We start from the raw sequence: 18,658 nt of genomic DNA, 5'->3' as shown, positions 1-18,658 counted from the left end.
TATCGCCTGTCAAAATTTTCAATCTGTTTTAAATGTATTCATTTTTTTTTAATCCCGAGAAAACTAATACGTATTTTTGAAAATTTTATACGCAGAATGAAAGATTACGATATTATCGAGGGCCGAAAGTCCCTGAAAACTTCTATAGTGCTTATTTTAATACGTTAGAGGGGTGAAAAAAAGAGAACATTTAGTGTGACTTTTAATTTCAAATATCTCATTCAAAAGAAACTTTTTGGTTACTCTAAGGATATTTCGGCCCTCCGTAACCTTTCATTCTGCGCTCAAATTTTTCAAAAATATTTATTAGTTTTCTCAGGATTCGAAAAAAATGAATACGTTTAAAACACATTGAACATTTTGACATACGACATTTTGCGCCTAAGCCCTTAATAGAAATCTTGCAATATTATTTCTACGAGTATATAATAAAATATGCCTATTGGCTGTAATTCCAGTGTACTCAGCTAAATGATTTTAAAAAGGAACACACCTACGACTTAAATATTTCGTGTTGGTATCAAGTAACGTCACATGCTATGACGCGGATGACGTTCAACGGTATCTATATTGTACGAACTGTAATTGTAATCTAATCATTATGATGAAAAATGTGTTAAATATTAACGAATACTATTAGCATACAACAGCAATGAATAATAATGCCATTCTCTTTCTTAAAATCTTTTGTGACATTCACTTCACATACTGTTATATGTGCATTTACCGATTAAATGCTCACTTGCCACAACTCAAAAACAAATACCGTACAAGGAAACGTGACAATTAGGAAGTTCACCCCCAATCCTTTCCTCAAAGGTCTAAGCGCGTAAAAAAGAAATTGCACTTGGTCTCTGTTTGCATAGGCCTCGCTCGAGTGATTCCTTTGGTCACATTATCAGCCACTAATAGCGACTCTTTGACTTTCAACGTTAATTAATTTCCGAAATTAATCTTGACAATGGGACCATCTTGTTAATATGCCATCGGCGCCGAGGGAAACCCTTCGGGTACCGTTTCGTCATTCTTCCTAATCGCCCCTTGAATGTCTCGACGCGTGAACGCTTTGATTCAGAGGAAATGAGTCGAAGTTGAAGGTTCGATTAGGTCACGGATTGTGTTAAAAAAAGGCATTCGATGGTAAGTATTTTTATTCGATTGTGTTTCATTAAAACATTTGCTCTAGGTAGTTTCGAAATACACTTTATTGAGAAGAAAATCTATCAAGACCCATATCCCTTGAGAAAATAGGCAATAATTTGGCTTTATATTATTATTATAATAGTATGTACCTACCTACCTACTTATAAAGGATGATTCATTAAGAATGTCCAATCTCTGAGTTGTAGATTCTGGACCTCAAAATATTAAGATTTAACCCAAATCATTTAAATAAAATGTGGCTCCTTACTGAGTTACAGGGTGTTTTATTTAAAAATTTAAAAACTATTTGTACCCAGTATTCTATTTGACATATCCTTGTCATACTTTGGCAGAAAGTGTAGGTACTGTATACCCTACTAATATGTAGTATGGTATAGTTAGACCTAAACCCAGAAATCCAAAGTGAAAGTTGTCCTCTACCACCAAATTATTCTATATGGTCCATATAATGTTCAGAAAAAAGTCACACCATTTTGAGTGTCGGGTTTGGGAGGGAGAGGGGGAGAAATCTGTAAATTCGTAGTTTTTTACGTTTTTTCGTCAATATTTCTAAAACTATGCGGTTTAGCATGAACAACCCTCTATACAAAATCTATAGCTAAAATCAGAAACCATTGTCTTCAAAAATGTGAGCGATATAATATAGTGTACAAAGTTTAGAAAAAAATATTAAAACGGACCAGAGTTGTAGCGAGCTACACCCAAAAAAACGTGATTTCATTTTTTTTTATTTTTACGGTACAATTGCAATTTTGACAATATTCTCCCACCTAAAATTTAAAATAAATTTCATTTTCGTTTTTGTCACGGTCAAAAACATAATCTAAGACCAAAATTAGCTATTCACCACCCATGGTCAGTATCTCGAAAAATAACCGTTATATTGGGGATTTCTAATGTCGACATTAAAAATTGCACTATTTTTTTTTCTATAACACTTTGATCTAAAACTTACCAGAAAACTTCTTTGTACTCTTTACTTTAACATAAACGTGATTAGGAAGCTAAAATTTAAACTTCGTCACACAACTTTTGCGATTAAACTTTGCAATGCACAAATCCGCACCTTTTCCTTTGAAAAATTCATAACCTTTATCAGGATAAGAATAAAAGCTTGAAACAGGTACCGTTGTCTTAAGAAATGTTAGAGCTATATACTGTAAAAATCTCAGAAAAAAATATTAAAATGGAACAGAGTTGTCGCGAGGTAAACGCAAAAAACGTGATTTCATTTTTTTTTTATTTTTTGGTTAAAATTGCGATTTTGACAATGTTCCCCCACATACAATTCAAAATAAACTTCATTTTCGTTTTCAGCACCGTCGAAAATATAAGGTATGAATAAAATTATCCATTCACCCCTCCGTGGTCAGTATCTCGAAAACTAAGCGCTTTTTTGAGGGTGTCCCGCTCGTGTATTAAAGAACAAGTTCGTTCTAATAACGTCACAATATACACGGTGATCCATTAAGAAAATTATGACACAGCCTAAGACATGTTTATTCGTGAAAATCAACAAATGGACCGATTATAAATCGAGCGAACGCTTAAAGACCATGTTTGCACGCAGGCAGATCAACTTAGCGCAGCAGCAGCATTACGAGTAAATGACAGCGACCACCATTTTTTGTATTTTTTCCCAATTATTGCTATTTTTATTATATTCGCAATTATAACAACAAACATTAAATTTTCAATTTTAATTTCAAATATTATGCAAAATTAAATTCTGCACACCCAGCCTGGACTATAACTAAAACTTCTCCGGTTTTAGCATGAATGTAGAAAAAATATTCTTTGCCACTCGTGCAAAAAGTAATAATTACACTTGACAATTACACGTCGCGTGCAATAAACACTTCCTTTTGTGCACTTGAGGTGTAAATAAATATTTTCACATACTTGTACTATATTTAATAGTAAAAACAATATTACCATCTCGTTGATATAAATATACACATAGTTTCAAAAGTTATGCATCATATAAAATTATGCTCATTTTTATAGTTGATTTTTTCGCTAATTTTTTTTACTATTTTAGATTTTTCTTTGGTATTTACACAGTTGGGCAAAGGTTTACGCAAACTTTTTTTTGTACTTATACCGGGTGGAAGAAAAGAAATGTTTTTCTGATGTTAAGTTTGAGACAGAGCGAGGTACGCTGTGTCTAGGTACACGCTAACGTGTACGCAAATAAAAAAGTTAGGTACACGCGAATTTAAACTTCATCAAGCCAGTGACGTCATTATTTAGCGTGCGCAGTGACCGTATATTTTGGTACATGCTATTTTGATATGTTTAATGTTTGTTTGATAGAAAAATATTTGTTATTAAGGGAAGGGAAGCAGAACTATTCAGATGTTTCAAACTGAATTGAATTAACAAAATAGATAGTTAACAAAATAAATATTTAGTTGACATGACATGTACAAAATACTGTTAAAATAATTTTTATACGTAAGTTAATTACACCAGTTTATAAACCAATGCTGTTGTGTTTATTTCTATTTATACAGGGAAGTTAAACTTGTTACGATTTTCATAGAAAATTGGTTATAACTTTGTAAATACCATGTATAACATAATAAACCTTTATATTTTTGTGAGGGGGACGTTAAGAAGATTTCGAACATAAAATAAAATATAGGGTGTTCCATTTAAAAAAGCATAAGTTTGGTCTGCCACTATGTTATCGGACGCCCTGTAACATTCTAACTAATTTTGTAATATGAAACTCAAAGTTTGCTACAATTTTTGTTACTAACTTTTATTGCTATCTATTACTATAGCGGATCTACTGAGCTGTATCACACTAATTAATCGCCCTGTATATTTTATCCTAATTCTTCTGCTACCCTACGAATTTTTGTCTCTTATCTTTTTCATACTGTTTTAAAATGTTAAACTCATTAAAAGAACTAAATAATTTTCCACACTTCATAATTAATTTAAAAACAAACACTAAACAAATAAAAAATAAGAAATATCTTTACTAATCAATATTAAAATGTAAACACAACGCGATTAGACAAATTCTAAACTCACTCTGACTCTGACACTTCGCGATATTCTCAAGTTAGCGTGTATGCAAAAAACCAGTGCACGCTAAATAGTGACGTCACTGACTTGATGACGTTTCGCGTGTACCTAACTTTTTAATTTGTTTACACGTTAGCGTGTACCTAGACACAGCGGACAAGGTACAGTGGGTCCAAGATACTTACCGTTGCACGTCATTATCTACGTCAGAGATCTAAGTTGACATTTTAAATCAAACATATCACATAATTTTTGCGGAAGTGGATTATACAACAAAAAAAGATTAATATTTAATGTAAATAAATAAAAACTTTAGAAATAGAAAACAAGAATTGAGTTATAACCTTACGTTAAAATAAATAATAAAAACAGTAAATATAATAAAACAAATAACTTATAGTAAAGAATAAAAACAAATATGATGTGTCGTCACAGCAACTGTCAAATAAATGTTACCAATTTATGCCAAAATGTCACCTTTGTTCGATCGCAGTTAGAGTGTAATCCGAACAAGTGTGCTTTATAAAAACGCTTTATATTCCACTTATGCAAATTAAATGAAAGAAGTTAGGGTATGTTTCTTTAAATGTACATTAATAGAAATCTTCCAATATTATTTCTATGCGTATATAATAAAATATGTCTAGTGGCTGTAAATCCCGTGTACTCGGCTAAATGATTCTAAAAAGGAACAGACCTACCGCCTAAATATTTTGTGTTGGTATCATGTGACGCCACGGGCTATGACGCGGATGACGTGCAACGGTAAGTATATTGGACGGACTGTACAAGTGTGAGTATACAACGAAATCGTATTGTAGTCTTGTGTTTTGTGAACATTTGGTTTTTGAATGTCCCTAATATCTTTAGAAACAAAGATAAATAGACGGTTTTATTCGTTAATATGTGTTTTAACTGAAACAAAAGATTCTGACACCCTGTAGGGAGAAAAAGTTGCAAAGGTGGGTATACATCGAAATTATAATGTAGTCTCATATTTTGTGAACATTTTATTTTTTTAATTTTTTTAATATCTTTAATATGATGTGTTTTAACTGACGACATGCGATATGTGAGGGTGAGGAGGCCACGTCTTATCATACACTAAGATGAAATTATTTCCTGCATGTAGTGCGAAAGGAACAAAGTGTTCAAAGAAAGAAAATCTGTGTAATGTACCTCTCGCTATTTAAAGAGCCTTCACGTAGGCATCAACTCCCTACTTACTCTTAAGAAAATTCCACCCCGAAACATCATAGAGCCTCCATTAAACAATCACGTCTCTCTTATATTGCGTTGTGCTTAGCGCTCACGAGGTCGACAAATAACTCTTATTAGGTATAGGTGTCGATCAGAACTGTTTACGTTATGTGCTTTTCTGTTTTAAACATTTGTTAACAAACTGTTATTTTTTAATTTCATTTCTTCCACCCGGTATAAGTACAAAAAAGAAATTTGAGTAAAGCTTTGCCTAACTGTGTAAATACAAAAGAAAAATCTAAAATAATAAAAAAATTATCGGGTTCCGTTATAGTTATTTTCCCAACAAGTGCAGAAAGTCATACTTTTCCGCACGCGACTGCAGTTTGCTGAACGACGCGAAGCGGGAGTTCGGCAAGCAGTCGAGTGCTGGTCGAGTGCGGAAAAGAGACTTTCTGCAAGAGTTAGGAACAATATTTTTTCTAAGAGTCTTTAAAAAATGACCAAATCTTAATCAATTAATTTAATTAATATAAAAATACATAAACAAATTAATTCTTTGACAAGGTTGTCAAAACCCAACTTTCAATATAATGAGTTAGCATTACGACGTTCTTGGTTTCCATGACGATGATTCAAAACGACTGTTGTCTACCGATTTGACTTTCGAATATTATGTCAAAATAATTTTATTTCATCGAATTGTCGCGTTAATTTCATTAAAACAGGAACACAATAAGATACATTTGAAATAAAATAGTAAATAATATCTAAATTTTAGTTTATTGCATGTATTATAATTATTTTAAGGCCATATTAAAATATCTACACGCGTACGGAAAACTAAAACGCGTGCGGAAAAGTAAAACGCGTGCGGAAAAGTGAAACTTTCTAAACTAAAACACGTGCGCGAAAGTAGTTATTTTGCACGCTCGAAGAAAAACATGTTTACGAAAAAATCAACTGTGAAAGTTAGCATAATATTATAGGTGATGCATAACTTTTGAAACTATGTGTATTTTTATGTAAATGTATTTATTTTTCATACAACATTTTAAAACTTATTCGAATTTACATTTCTTTTTATTTTTTCAATGGCCTTAGAGACTCCTTCGTATTCCAAAACAATAGCTCGTTATACGTGAGAATTTAGTTGAAATAATAACAAGTCGGGTCACTTTTTTTAAACGAATATCACTATATTTTTTTATTTGTGACAGACATTTATTAATTATCGTAAAAAAGATGTTCCTCGAAACTCGTGAAGTGATGTTTTATGTTATTAGGTTGATGTTTCCTGTCCGAATATTCATGAGAACACAATAAAGGATCGAAAAAACTTATGAGAAATTTATATTTAGCAGAAGCGTTGCTTCCACTGTTATATCAGCCGCGAACAGGTTAGATTTTCTGGTGAAAATTACAAATACAAAAGTTTTAATTTTTAATATATATGTACATTGTACATCAACAGCGCTATACGTCACGTAGACCTTGGTTTTTTAATTTAATTATCACTAGTATTTATAACATTTTAATTTAATTATCAAGAATCCCGTAAACATAGAAAAAAACTAAAAAAAAAGAATAAACAAAAAAGAATAAAAATCTTTAGATATAAGAGAAAGATTTTTTTTAACGTAATTAATAATTCTTATAATGTAATATGTCGGTAAATTTATTATATGTATACAATAAAAAATAAACTAACTTACCACGAATAGTGTGGCTAATTGGCTAATCCAAAGCCACTATAAAAAATCTAATTACCAATCTATTTGAGACTACTACACTACTCTACTATTGAGACAAATAGTAGAAAAGGCTCTTAAAACAGAAAAAGAAATACACGCATGTTTCATAGATATGGAAAAAGCTTTCAACAGAATTAAAAGAGAAGATATTTGGAAAATACTAGAGAAGAGCAAAATTCAACAAGATCTAACAGGATGCATCCAGAGTTTATACGAAAAAACGAAAAGCTATGCAAGGATAAGGACTGAAAAATCAAAAAATATTCGACAGTTACATTGGATTAAAACAGGGTTGTGTCCTGAGCGCACTACTCTTTAACCTAATACTAGATGACGCAATAAAAAATACAGACACAAATGAAGAAAATATATTGTAGGATAATGGAAGTTGAGAATGATACAAATAACAGAATAGCAGACGACCTGGACCTCGATTTTTGACCCTTCTCTTCGTTATCAAATGTATTCGCTTCGTATACTAATCAGATACGCAGCGAATTCGTTCGATAACGAAGCAAATGGTCAAAAATCGAGGTCCTCGTGATCATTGGGGAGTTAGAAAAACAATTACAAGAAAATATAAACATACTGTATGAAGAGCTAAAAATCAGAAACATGGAAATAAACAAAGAAAGATAAAAAACAATGATAATTGGAAGACAAAAAGAAAAACATAAATAGAAGTAGATGGCAAGCAACTTGGTAGACAGATATAAGTATTTGGGGGTGATTTGGGGGACAGATATAAGCCTGGATGGAAAATTAGAAGATGCGATAAATGAAATAATTGCAAAGACTGGTAAGCTGTACAATAACATCAAGAATAACTTTTTAAATAAGAAAGAAATACCTAAGAATATAAAAACGGAAATAGTAAAAAAGATTGTGAAACCCACTTTAACCTATGCCTGTGAATCTTGGGCATTAACAAAGAAGACAAAAGAATAGACTAATAAGCACAAAAATGAGATTTTTGAGAACAATAGAGGGAAAACCAAGGAAAGATAAAATTATAAATCATACCTTGAGAGAAAATCTGAAAATACACCCAGTTACAACAACAATCGAACAAGGACAACTTAGATGGCTCGGATATGTACTGAGTAGAGAAGAAAAAATAGTAAGACAGATAAACGAAGCGAAAGATATGGGAAGAAAGAAGAGAGGAAGACCAAGAAAGACGTGGACAGAAGTGAGGGAAGCGGCCGACAAAAGAGGAATAAAATGGGAGGAAACAAAAGCATTGGCCATGGATAGAAGGAAATGGAAGGAAATGTGGAAGAAAACGACGGAGAACCCCACAATAACTCACACCGAAAGGCAGAAGAGTTCTGGATTAAGTAAGTAAGTGTTATAAATCCTACATAAACCTCACATAATTACGTAAGAACAAAACTACTCATTTAGCCTGATCAGGGAACACAAAATTTTACGAAAACCTCCAAAAAAAAAATAAAGGAAGGATGACAATTTGGGAATAGGTAGTTGAAATTGTCTATTATTATATAAGAAAAAGTTTACAATTCTACAACCCCTCCATTTTACAAAAATTGGGAAATACGGGGTGAAAAATATTTTCTCAGTAGTGAAAAAATATATGTTCAAAATAGGCCCGGAATTGGATAAAATGACTAATTCTAAGCAACTTTTGTTCTATAGAGTTTTTTCACTAAGTCAATACTTTTCGAGTTATTTGCGAGAGAATATGTTCATTTTTAACAAAAAAAAAACATGTTTTTGGACGGTTTTTCGCAGATAACTCAAAAAGTAAGTAATCTAGCGAAAAAATATTCTAGGTAAAAATATGGGTTATAAAAAATTTAAAAAAATGGTGTACGCGTGAGGTCTGCAGACCCAGTAGAAGCAGAGTTGTAGCTAATGAAAAGTAGGTTGTGGTAGGAGAAAGTGCTTCGTTTTTGGGTTATTTCACAGTGAAATATTCTATTTGGAATTTGATGAAGAAGAACCTACTTTTCATTAGCTACAATTCTGCTTCTTCTGGGTCTACATACCTCAGGCATACACCATTTTTTTCAGTTTTTTATAAGCTATATTTTTGCTGAGAATATTTTTTTGCTAAAATACTTACTTTTTGAGTTATCTACGAAAAACCGTCCAAAAACATGTTTTCTCCTGTTAAAAATGAACATATTCACTTGCAAATAACTCGAAAAGTATTGACTTAAGGAAAAAACTCTATAGAACAAAAGTTGCTTAGAATTAGTCATTTTATCCAATTCCGGACATGTAAAATTTCCGGCATTATTTTGAATGTAAAAATTTCCTCTCCATTTTCGTAAAATGGAGGGGATGTATAATTGTAAACTTTTTCTTATACAGGGTGTCCCGAAAAGATTGGTCATAAATTATACCACACATTCTGGGGTTAAAAATGGTTTACCTTAGTACAAATGTGCTCATAAAAAAAGTTACAGCCCTTTGAAGTTACAAAATGAAAATCGATTGTTTTCAATATATCGAAAACTATTAGAGATTTTTTATTGAAAATGGACGTGTATCATTCTTATGGCAGGGACATCTTAAAACAAAATTTTAGTGAAATTTGTCCACCCCATAAAAAATTTATGGGGATTTTGTTCCCTTAAACCCCCCCAAACTTTTGTGTACGTTCCAATTAATTCATTATTGTGGTACCATTAGTTAAACACAACGTTTTTAAAACTTTTTTGTCTCCTAGTATTTTTTCTATAAGCCAGTTTTTATCGAGATGCGGCTTCTTTTTCAATATATTTATGTAAAAATTTTATGGGGGTTTTGTTCCTTTAAACCCCCCAAATGTTTGTGTACGTTCCAATTAAACTATTATTGTGGTACCATTAGTTAAACACAGTGTTGTTAAGACTTTTGCCTCTTAGTCTTTTTTTATAAGTCACCTTTTATCGAGATGTAGCTTCTTTTTCAAAATATACCTAAAAATGTAAATTATAAATAAATTTTCAGATTATTAACAGGTCTGTATGACCGTACTTAACCATATACAAATATGTGGTAGATTCGACAAATATTCAAAATATCTCGATAAACACTGATTTATCGAAAAAGTACTAAGAGGCAAAAAAGTTTTAGAAACATTGTTTAGTAACTAATGGTGCCACAATAATAATTCAATTAGAACGTACACAAAAGTTTGGGGGGGTTTAAGGGAACAAAACCCCATAAAATTTTTATGGGATGCACAAATTTCCCTTTAATTTTTTTTTAAGATATTGCTGTCATAAGTATGCCACATGTCCATTTTCAATAAAAAATCTTTAAGATTTTTCGATATATGAAAAAAAATCGATTTTCATTTTGTAACTTCAAAGGGCTGTAACTTTTTTTGTGTGCACTATTGTATATAGGTAAGTGAGATTCAATCAATCTATTTTTGACCCCAGAATCTGTGGTATAATTTATGACCAATATTTTCGGGACACCCTGTATAATAATAGACAATTTCAACTACCTATTCCCAAATTTTCATCCTTCCTTTATTTTTTTTGGGGTCAGATTGTTCTTTGATCGTGCTAATTCATCATATTGTTCAGATTTTAATATCAGGAAATAGTTTTAAAAACAATAGAAGCCAAATCCTTCTTTACTCTCGTAGTATTTTCAAGAAAATCGAATAAATGATCAAAGAAACGAAGCTCGAATGAGAGAAGAGTATCTTTACGCGTCGCGTCGTCGCATACGTGTGTTGTAGTAGTCAAATAATTTGCAATTCAAATAGTGCACCTGCGTTTAAATTTTTCCCATGGCCTGCTTGACAGTAGAGCGAATTATTTACGCTTATGTTTATTAGCGTCTACTTCCATGCTATACACTCAACAACTACTATTAAATATTATTTTATTTATAGGCGCACTCGAGGGCACATTCTGCAACTAAGCAGCAATCACAGGCACATTGCGACGAGTTCTTTTTGTAAAGAGATATTCGTATAAAAGAATTTTTATATAGACAAATAAAGTTAGTTGAACGATATTTAGTAAAATATAATTGCACACCACTAACAACCGACAGCTTTGTCGTTGGAATCTCACGTTTGTCCAATGAACTGTTTTAAGATATGTGCGAATATATGTAATGACTGCTTCTCATTGCATGTGCGTCCCTATTTGAAACGAATGGAACAAATGTTAGGCCAATACTACGGAGCTATTTCTTGGGTACCAAAAGTGCTACAGGCAACACGATCAACAAACTAAACCATTTTACCATATTCAGCGGATTGCTTGCCTAAATATAACAGAACAGGTGCCATGAAAACAATACCACATATATATGTCAAAGATGTAGCGCTGGTGACAATGATGCGATTGCGCTCAGAGGGTGCAAATCTTAATGTAGGAATGGGACAATTGAGATGTCGTTTTTGGCGGGGTGAGCTGGATGCACTACCCTTGCTACAGGCAGGCTGCGGTTTAATTAAACCTAAGTTTGTCTTCGAGAAACCCTACAAATTCGAAACAAGACAACATAGGGAGTCAAACGTGGTAAATGCGTATTGTATGTTACACTCAAACTCCGAATTCGGACAATGTCCGAAATTTTTACTCACTTCGCGATGTGGACAACGTGAGTTACCCACGTCGCGGAGTGAGCATTTTATGCGGACATTGGCAGAAGCGAAATACCCAGAACGTGTTGTGGGTAAACGAAAGTACTCAATTGCCGAAATAAACACGTTCACCGGAGGTTGAGTAAAACCATAATACCCATAACCCGACGTGGGTAATCTATTTTATCCACGTCGGGTTGTGGGTATTTGTAGCTTCCAAACACAACCATACCCTACACTAATTCCACAATAATAAGCAAAACAAAAACAAATTTTCCTTGAAATTCCATTTATTTTAATTAAAAAAACTAAACAGTAAAATATAACAAGTAGGTATGTACCTAGCTTATTATTGAAAATAGAAACAAAATTATTAAACGTTTTCATACAAACGTCTTTTATATGAGTCTTTTATATACATACATGTACCACTATCAATGTTTATTACAGTTGTCCTTTTCAGAAAATATACACTTTACTGGGACATTTAGCATTGCATTTTATGTTTGACTTTACACATGTGCAAGATTTGCCCGAACAGTTCTTCTTGCATCCACACCTGATGAAACGTTGTTTGGACCCGGTTGCCTCTATCGGCGGGTGTAATTTCCTCACCAAAATAATCTTTTACCTGCGTTTAGAAGGGTATGTCATAATCCCACAGGTATTTTCCTCACCAAGACCAAAATGGTTATTTCAGTTATTTTAGGTAGATTTTACTAAAAGGCATTCAATTGAATTATTTATCTACTATTAAATTACAGTAGGTACCTATAACAATTAATTAATTAATTATATTATATTATTTTTAGTCACAATTGAAATTTTGACACAAATGGCATGTTTAATAGAAAGTGATCGCGGTAAACCTTACTCGGTATTGGTATTTGAAAATTTTATTTTTTATAAAGTGAAAGTTTTAAAAAGTGCAGAAGTGTTCTGGAGGATAAAACAACTTGTAGTGCGAAATTTTTTACTATTGGTGCAACTTTTACAATATCTAGAAGTAGCCTACAACATAATCATGAACCAGATTGTCAGAAGTTGGATCCAAAAATTATTTCTAACTATTGTAAACGTAAAGCCAAAGAGAATATTGAAAAACCAACAAAAATTATACGCCAAGCGCTTGCAGCTAATTTGTCTGAAACAATGACTACGATTGTTGTCAGTTACATAAGAAAAAATATATAATTATCGACGAAAAATGATGCCTGGTCGACTTACCTCCAATATTGACGAGGTTCAAGAATTTGTGAAGAGGTGTGCTCAAAAAATAACCAAGACCAAGAGGGAAAATTTCCTCTTTATAAACTGTGTCAAAAGTAGGATAATTGTATTTAGTTGTGAAACAAATATAAGACTTTTAGCCACATTGAATTTTATTATATGGATGGCACATTTTCTTACTGTACCACATATTATTTGCAATCATTCACTATTCATGGGCTAATTAATGGGCATTATATTTCTTTATTATACTGTTTACTGCCAAACAAAAAAACAGAAATTTACAATATTTTCTATTCGTTAAAATCAGAAATTTTTAAAGCTCTCAAAATTGAGTTTAATGCTAGTAAAATTTTTGAAGATTTTGAAAAGGCTATACATAATGAAATCATTGAAATGTGTCCGAACACTGAAATACATGATTGTAAATTTCACCTACACCAAGCTTGGTATAGAAATGTTTTGGTCTCCTGAATCAGAATATAAAAATTATTCTGTAGGAGGCAAGTGGCTCTAACATACTGTTGGCCTTACATATAAAACCAGAAGACGTATCAGCTTGTTTTGTATTTGATTTAATTTCATGCAAACCAGAAAATGAAATTTAAGATAGATATGTTGATTATTTAGTTGAAACTTATATAGACGAAACTGCCATATTCTCCTCACATTTGTGGACAGAGGCAAATTCTTGTGTTATTCGTATTACGAATGCTTGCGAATCTTTTCATTCGCATTTTAATTTATCGTTTTGTAATACGCATCCATCCATATATTATATTTTCTTTGAAAAAAATTAAAGAATTTCAGGTAGGTATGTTAAAATTTAAAGTTTGCATATTGCAAAACATATCAAAGATAAACAAGCTAAACTGAAATTGAAAAATGTAGAAAATTTATTAATAAGATATCAGTCTAATTAAATGACTAGAATGGATTTTGTAAAGTGTCTGTCTTATTATAGTAAATTTTAAATAATAATTTATACGTCTTGCATAATATTATCTATATTATAAACTATTATTATAATGTAAGGAAATTAATGTCTTGTATTCGGATTTCGGATGCTTTCATAATATACATTCCCAAATTAAATCTATATTTTTATTTTATTACCTGAGTGAGTTGGTGAGGAAAATACCTACCGGATTAATAGGAACCCTTAAATTTGGTGAGGAAAATACCTGTCGGATTATATGTTTATACTGGTTGGTGAGGAATTTACCTCCGCCCGCCTCTATACAGACATTGAGCTGTTCACCAGGTACATCGATTTATTAGGAGCTACCTGGAACAGGTTTCTAGAAAACTATTTGTCGAGAACTCCATGCCTTATACCAAGGTTATAGGAATCATCGTTCTTATTTATTACAATAGCCATTACATTTCTTGGAGTTAGTCGGCCCCGGTCGACATCAGGAATGTACCAAAACATTATCGCCGAGTGAAACTTAAGGGCTTTTCGGTGTTTGCATAAGTTACAAATACTCACAACCCGACGTGGGTAAAATAGATTACCCACGTCGGGTTATGGGTATTATGGTTTTGCTCAATTTCCGGTGAACGTGTTTATTTCGGCAATTGAGTACTTTCGTTTACCCACAACGCGTTCTGAGTATTTCGCTTCGGCCAATGTCCGAATAAAATGCTCACTTCGCGACGTGGGTAATTCACGTTGTCCACATCGCGAAGAGAGTAAAACATATATACAGTCACCGATGGCTCCAAAATGGAAGAAGGCTCAGGATTCAGGATGCGGGATACACTCGAGATCATTGAACCTAAGTATAAAGTGGGGTATGAGGAAAAATGGCAGCGTAGTTCAGATGAAACTGGCTGGTATCTCCATAGCCGCAAAAGAGGTAGCCCGAAAAGATATAGCCGGTAAAAGCATAATAATAAAAGCAGATAAGTGCTACTAACCCTGAATATACTACGTGTTACATCGGGGTTAGTAATGTAGAGTCATGAGTCACTAGCACCAGCTTCGGATGGTATAAACATCATCCTAAGGTAGGTTAAAGCAGACAATGGAAATAAAGGCAACCGCATTGCTGACCAGCTAGCTAGAAAGACGACAGGCCTAAGACTCTTAGGGCCTGGCGATCTTTTTGACTGGTCAACTACAAAAATCGCGGAAATTATCAAATGTTACTCAAAATTAAAAACCGTGAAAAGATGAGAAGAATGTAGACTTGCCAAGGTAACTCTACGGCACCTTGGAAAGTCAGCACCACAAAAGTACTTGGGAATGACCAGGAAAAACCTACGCTTGTTGGTTTTTTAAATGGTCAACTAAGCAAACACCTCCACACTGACATACCTCTATTAGTAGACATACGCAGGAAGTATGGCCAAGTCGACTAAACTATGGAGCATGTCCTATATGAATGTCCGAAGTTATCGTCTGTACGATCGTCTACACGTTCGGCGAGCCCCGACTTACACCTGCTTGCATAACGGAGATGTCCCTTGGTGACTTGTCCACCTTCCTCGAAATGGCAGGATGGACAATGAGCTAAGGACGACAGCTCCCTAGGAAGATGCATAATAGGTCAATTATTGTGGCCTAAGTGCTGTGACACTTGACTCGTCCTCCTTACCGTACAGATACAGATACCGTCTACTTCCATGCTACACACTCAACAATTATTGAGAACAGGCACATGGTGACAAGTTATTTTTTAAAGCGATATTGATACAAAAGAATTTTTATAACAATAAATTAAGTTATATAGTCGAACGATATTTACTGAAATATCGTACGTAATATAACTGTTTTAAGATATGTGCGAATGTAATATGGAACAAATATGATTATGGCTCTCATTTCTTAAGTAAATGTTCAAATTTTTAATAACAAGATTGTTTTCTGTTTTCTAGAAAGACTATGAGATATGAGAAGCCATGTAAAAAGGATATTTTATGTTATAGTTAGCGTTTTTAAGAATCTTCCAGTTTCAAAATCCTCAGATTATAATTAGTAAACTCGAATATACAGATGGGTATCAAGACTTGCTATTAAACTCACCTAAAAGGTTAGTTTTCTTCTTCAAGTTCTTTCTTCGTTGTGTTATTTAAACTATCATATTTTATATAAATAGAACAATACATTTGGGAAAGGGAAAGAGGAAGAAAGGAATATAATGTAACTGAAATAAGAATATTAAGAGGAAGTAGTGGTTCGAGATATAGCGCCAAAAATAAGTAGCAAAAAGAGGATAAGGACGGAAATTATCACGAAAGAAACAACATGGACAAAGAATGCCACATAGAGAAAAGCAAAAAAGTAACTAAGAGAAAAGAAGAGACAAATCAGGTGAAAATAAATTAAGAGAAATGGAAGAGAACTGCAGAAACAAAAAAGTAAGGAACATTTACGTTGTGATTTAAAACACCCCATTTTTACATTTCGATAGCACCTATCTGGTAGTACAACTACCAGCTTAACTAGTGTCTTGTCAATCAAAACAAATTGATAAAAACAATAGTCTTTTTTTTAATGGCATGGACTTTATGTCATTCAGCCAGTTACAACATGAGGTACTTAGTGTCATGTGTAGGATAAAATAGATAAAATAGGATAAAAATAAACATGTAGTGTGTGTGTGTGTGTTGAGTAAGTGTCTTGTTACTTTGCAAAGTCGACGTCATTGTCTTTGCAAAGATAAACGATAGACTTACGAAAGACAACCTGAAGTTGGTGTCTAGATCTAGATCTAGGTTATCAGAACGCAATTTAATCCACTTATTATTACATACTTTTATTGTTATTTACTTGAAAAAGAATATAAATATAGTACATACTATGTTTGTCTCGCTACTGTTAAAATTTGGAATAATCAAAAAAGTAGTGGAAAATGCCTACTCAAGTTAAATTGTTCTTCTATACATATTTATATCGGGAATGCTAAATTTGTTATTATAGTGAATATCTTCTTCCTAAAGTCACAAAACCATTTCCGTAAGAAAGTCATGATCATGCTGCACGCTTTTTCTCTCTCTGTGTATTGACTTATCTTTTCATATCAGTTAGACAAACAGATGATGACATTTAACGCATACATACCAAGGATTCCGGGTAACTCCGTCGTCTATAATAAAAACAATAATACCAAAACACAAATTAGTTATCGTCTGATTGTTTATCATTCGGGACCATTTACAGGACATCCCGTCTCATGAGATAAACACTCACATCGCGCGTCACACAAAAACATCAACAAACACTTCGGTTAGTTTTACTTTGCGCCTTTAGGGGGATGGCGCCCGTTTGGACGATTTTTAGACGTTTTCGAAAACGACGGTGGCGAAGAAGAAAATGTTGACTTTTATTTCCGCGGTCAACACAGGAAATGAATATTAGAATATTTAATCGTTGAAAATGTCGAAGCACGTCAGAGTGATACTCGCTAAAGGGCTCTTATCACCGCTGCCGGAAGGATATTGTGGTTATATTGTAAGGTCTATTTTAATTTGTCCAGTTTAAATATTTGGATATCGCATTGCCGTGGTTAAGAAATGGTTTTGGGTTTATAATAAAATATAATTACATTTTGATTAAATATAAAACGGGACTTTTCAGGCAGATAAGCATTCTATTTTAAGTCAGTTTTTGGCAGATAAATTCCACCTAACTTTTTAGAAATTAACAAAGAAAATAAAATGACCAAAACTTCCATCTACAGTCAATCACAATACTGAAATGTATATTGAAATGTTTATCATTATTTATATATTTAGTATATATGATATAGCCTTGCAAACATTATTCATTACTCATGACTACGTTCCTGATAAAACAGATGTTAAAGATGCCCTATGACTGAAAATAGTAGGTACTCCACGATAAAAATGTTTTCTGCAAAACTGAAAACCATCCTGAAGCACTTAACATTAACATGACATTCACATACGTCATAACGACGTTCGGAAACCACTCAGTACGTTTCAGTAACACATACAAATTTGAGGCATATGCATTTCAATACTGTTTCAATAAAGTTCCCCGAAACTTTTATACAACTAAAAGTTGCAAAGCATGCGCCATAAACCTTGCTCTTTTATTCCTCCATATATTCTTCTTAGGATTTTTGCTCGAACGTATATATAGTACCACCATAATATAGTAACCACGTTCATGATGCGCATTCTGTACGTATTAAGGCCGGGATACACATATCCGCATCGAGCCCGCACCGAGCAGTGACAGCAAGGCTGGCTATGCTGTCTCTACTGGGTGCGGGCTCGGTGCGGATATACATGTGTCCCGGCCTTTATAGAAAAGAATGCTTCCCTACGTCGAAAGAATAGTGGGAGAACATCAGTGCGGTTTCCGGCCTAATAAATCAATAGGACCAGATCTTTAGTCAGGCAGAATCTTGCAAAAACTCTAGAGTTCAGCATCCACACCCACCGCATATTCGTGGATTTAGAAGCCGCATATTACTCAGTTAATAGATAAACTTCTCCTGGCTACGGTGGAATTACAAATTAATACCACTGCATTTAACTAACTGAACTTACACTCACACTCACATGAGCAGCGAGCTTGGTCAGAAACGAGAACCATCCATTGCAAAAATTGACTAAACAGGGTGATGAGCTTCCGTGTCTTTTTTTAACTTTGCTCTAGAAAAGGTAATTCGAGAGTCCCAAATTATCACAAATGGCACTATCTTTAGCAAATCTGTACAAGTTGTCGAAT

At 33.2% G+C, this 18,658-nt stretch overlaps 1 protein-coding gene across 1 annotated transcript in view; it reads right to left on the bottom strand.

The window, feature by feature from the left end:
- LOC114330372 (protein C-ets-1-like) overlaps positions 1-17,276 on the bottom strand; it is a 683,925-nt gene extending 666,649 nt beyond the window's left edge. The window contains exon 1 of the mRNA XM_050649794.1: positions 17,021-17,276. The gene's annotated coding sequence lies outside the window, so the exon portion shown is untranslated. The remainder of the gene's footprint in view (positions 1-17,020) is intronic.
- Between the last annotated feature and the right edge of the window lie 1,382 nt (positions 17,277-18,658).

This window comes from Diabrotica virgifera, chromosome 4, assembly GCF_917563875.1.
Source record: "Diabrotica virgifera virgifera chromosome 4, PGI_DIABVI_V3a".
Taxonomy (NCBI): domain Eukaryota; kingdom Metazoa; phylum Arthropoda; class Insecta; order Coleoptera; family Chrysomelidae; genus Diabrotica; species Diabrotica virgifera.
The sequence above is the reverse complement of the archived record's forward strand: the minus strand, read 5'-3'. Positions and strand labels throughout refer to the sequence as shown.